The sequence below is a fragment of the Vigna radiata genome, unplaced genomic scaffold, assembly GCF_000741045.1.
Source record: "Vigna radiata var. radiata cultivar VC1973A unplaced genomic scaffold, Vradiata_ver6 scaffold_170, whole genome shotgun sequence".
Lineage (NCBI taxonomy): Eukaryota > Viridiplantae > Streptophyta > Magnoliopsida > Fabales > Fabaceae > Vigna > Vigna radiata.
In genome coordinates this window covers 853,579-857,240 of record NW_014542552.1, presented here as the reverse complement: position 1 = coordinate 857,240, position 3,662 = coordinate 853,579, and the positions used below count along the sequence as shown (strand labels likewise).

At 39.0% G+C, this 3,662-nt stretch overlaps 1 long non-coding RNA gene across 1 annotated transcript; it reads left to right on the top strand.

Annotated features, from left to right (window-relative positions):
- Positions 1–199: 199 nt before the first annotated feature.
- On the top strand, positions 200–1,556 carry LOC111240909. Its single transcript, XR_002666548.1, has 2 exons — positions 200–718; positions 987–1,556. It is a non-coding gene; the product is annotated as an uncharacterized LOC111240909 (long non-coding RNA).
- Positions 1,557–3,662: the final 2,106 nt, after the last annotated feature.

Below are 3,662 nucleotides of genomic sequence, written 5' to 3'. Positions count from 1 at the left end.
AACACATGATGAAAGAGTGAAAGCAGTGGTGGATGAATGGATGAATGAATGCTGTCCTTTGTGTCTCCCCTGGGTCTCTTTATATAGGGCTTGATTGGGCTTGGACTCTAAATATTCAGTTGATCAAATCTCTTATCTTATATCTTCCAAATAACTAAAAGATTTAGATAATTATAACNTTATTTGGAAAATATTTTCTGTTAATATTCCCAAATTAAATNAATTACTGAATTTTATCTTTAAACTTTTCTGAATTTCCAAAATTGCACAAATATCCTGAAGNTTCCTATATCTGCACTTTAGTCCCTCCAGAATTCTTCAAAATTGCAACAGAACCCCTCAGTTGACCAGACTTTGACCAGGTTTAATCAAATGGATGTGTTAATGGAATGCTGCCACGTGTTCTTTCCTTCCCCACCCAAAATTAGGGTTTCGGATTGGGGGTAAAGGGATTTGGGGGCTCCATTCTATCTTCGCCTGCTGCGCGAGATTGGGAGAGAGGTTTCACTCTTTGGAGGCGCGGTGGCTATGGTGTGATTTTGGTTTTTCTGTGCAGGTCTGGTTTTGATGCAGGTTTGGAAGGAGATCGAATTACGCTTGGTGACAGAGGACGAAGGAATCGCGATTCTAGGGCTGATGGGATTCGTATTTTGCGATTACTGTTGAGAACTCGCTTCTAGGTTTTGCAATTGGTGGCATTGCGAAGAAGATGAAGGTGGTTGCTGTTCAATGGCGTTGGGCGACTGACGGTGACTAGTGCTCCGGCGAGGATGGCTTGTGGAAGGCAAGGTGCGAAGAAGATGAAGGTGATGCGATTTTTGGGTTCTCTGGTTTTTCTGAGTTTTCTGCAGGTTGCGAAGACATGGTGAGACAATGAGAAGATGAACGAAGGGTTTCGTGGCGCGATTTCGAGGAAGAAGATGGTGTTGATGTGCGATTCAATGGTGGCTGCCGGCGGCTTGCTTTCGGTGGTTATGGTGATGAAGATGATCCAGATTCGAAGAAGGTTCGAATCTGCGAGGCTTGCTAAACTGCGGCATGGTGACGGCGTCGAGGAAGAAGGTGGCGCGTCATGGAGGTCGAGGCGTCTTCATGGATGGCGCGATGATGATGGAAGAAGGTGACGCGTCGAGAAGCTGGCGGATCTGGTGCGGCGGCTAGGATACCTGACGGCGGCTAGGGTTTCTGGTNAGGAATTAGGGTTTCTGTTGGGGATGGTGATGACGTGGCAAGAGGGGCTAGGTGGCATGTTCTGAGTGGTGTATTTGGTGNGTAGTAGGATCAGTGACGTGGCATTATCTGGGTGGTTGGATCTATTAGTAGTGGACTGCCATGTGGCTAAATGTGATGTAATCTGGTTTAATTAGTGGTAAGAGAGGTGTGTATAGGAAATTAGGGATTACAGGAGAGAAAAGGCTTAGTCTGGGCTTGGTTGTTAGCCTGGTTTAGGAGAGAGGGGTGCATATAGGGAATTTTGGGAGGTGCAAGGGTAAAAACTGCTTCTTTAGCCCATCTGGACACTATTTATCAAATAAAATCTGATTTTGGGCTTTAAATTGCAATTTGGACCAATAAAACTCTAATTTCAGCTGCACAAATAAATATTAGAATATCCAAGAATAATTTATGCAATTAAAATCACTTTTTAAGCCTCTTTAATTCCAAAAGCGCTAAATCTAATAATCACAAATCCTCTACAAATCAATCATTTAAGCACAAATATTCTATCAAAAATTTTAATTTTAAAGCATAAATGTAGACATAAATATGCACTCATCAATTATTAAAAGGATGTATCCAAAGAAAAGAATACAGAATGAAGGCCTTTTGAAAAAAATTTTCTTAGAAGTATCCTTGGCCTTTATTTTATTTTCACTTTGTTTTGAACACTCCCCTTCAAAGTGACTTTTTTGATAAGAAGATTCAAGGTATTTACCTTTGGGTGAAGAATTTAAAAGCATGCATACCTTCTTCTTCTTTCCCTTTTCTCTTTTAGAAGGTTGTTTATCCAACCTTTCTTCCTCTTTTCTTTCTTTTTCAATTTTCATTTTTATCTTTATTTCATCCTCTTTCACTTGTTGAGGTGTAAGAGGAATCAAAGTTATTTTACTTCCTTTGTGGAGAAAAGTTATCTTATTGGTGTAGCCATCATGAATGGAGTTATGATCATATTGCCATGGCCTTCCTAGTAGAACATGCCCAGCATCCATTGGCACAACATCACATAAAATATTTTCTTCATAGTTTCCAATGGAGATAGGTATGTTTACTTGTGTGTTGACTACTATTTCTTCATCCTCTTTTATCCATTGAAGCTTGTAAGGCTTGGGATGAGGAATANTAGTTAAGGCCAATTTTTCCACCATTCTAGAACTACAACAATTACAAGATGATCCACTATCCACAATCAATGAACATGTATTTTCAAAAACTTTGCATCTTGTGTGGAATAGATTCTCCCTTTNNGATTGTTCTAATTCTATATGTTGACTTCCAAGAANTCTTCTCACCAATAACAACTCTCCTTCACAAGGTAAGGCTTCTTCCTCAGATATGGAAGTTTTTGAATCACTAGAAGAATCTTCATCTTTATTTTGATGTTCTAGGATATAAGTAGACCTTTTGTTAGGACACTCAGAAGAATAGTGCCCTTTATAACCACATCTAAAACACTTGGTCTCTTTTACCCTATCATTTTTTGAAGATTCTTTAGAGGGATATTTTTCTTTTTCCTTTTCCCTTGGTCCCTCTTCTTTTGATTTGGAAGGTTCACCCTCCCTCTTAGATTCTTTCCTAGGGTAGGAAGAATCAGAATAGTCCGTTTTAGAGGGAGTTTTCCTCTTCAATTGTTGCTCTACTCTAACACAAAGTTGGACTAACTCATTGAGATCATTATAAGGTAAAAGTTCTACCTTATCTCTTATGTCAAAGTTGAGTCCACTTTGAAACCTAGCAATTGTGATTCTTGGTTCCTCTCTTATCCCAGCTCTCAACATGAGTAACTCCATTTTTTGCCTATATTCTTCAACACTCATGTTTCTTTGTTGGAGTTTATGGAGCTTGTCCATTAACTCTCTATCATAATAAGCTGGAACATGCCTTCTTCTTAAGGCAGACCTTAATTCATTCCAATACCTAATGGGAGGTAAATGTCTTAGCCTAAGGTCCTTGACCAAGGCTGTCCACCAATATAGAGCATAACCTTGAAAGCTTAGTGAAGCCATGGTTACTCTCTTTTCATCATCTATTTGGTGGTATTCAAACAATTGCTCAACTTTCATCTCCCATTCTAGATATTCTTCCANATCATCTTTTCCATGAAAGGAAGGAAGATCAATTTTGGGTTCTCTTGGGTGATGATCTCTAGTTCTATGATTTCTTCTAGGAGGTATTTGATAGTGATCATCATTGTGATGACTACTATATTGCTCATTTTCACTTGGGGAAGAAAATGTATCCCCATAATATTCTTTCCTCCTAGATGAGACTCCAATTTTTCCCTTGCCTTTGTTTTGATTGACCAAAAGTTGACCAATCATGTCTTTGAGTTCACTAATCTCTTTATCTCTTTGTTGAAATTTTTGCTCAAACTCCTCTCTTAGTGAACTCTCACTATTGGGTTTCAAACTTCCTTGCACACTAGATTGACTCATCCTTGTCAA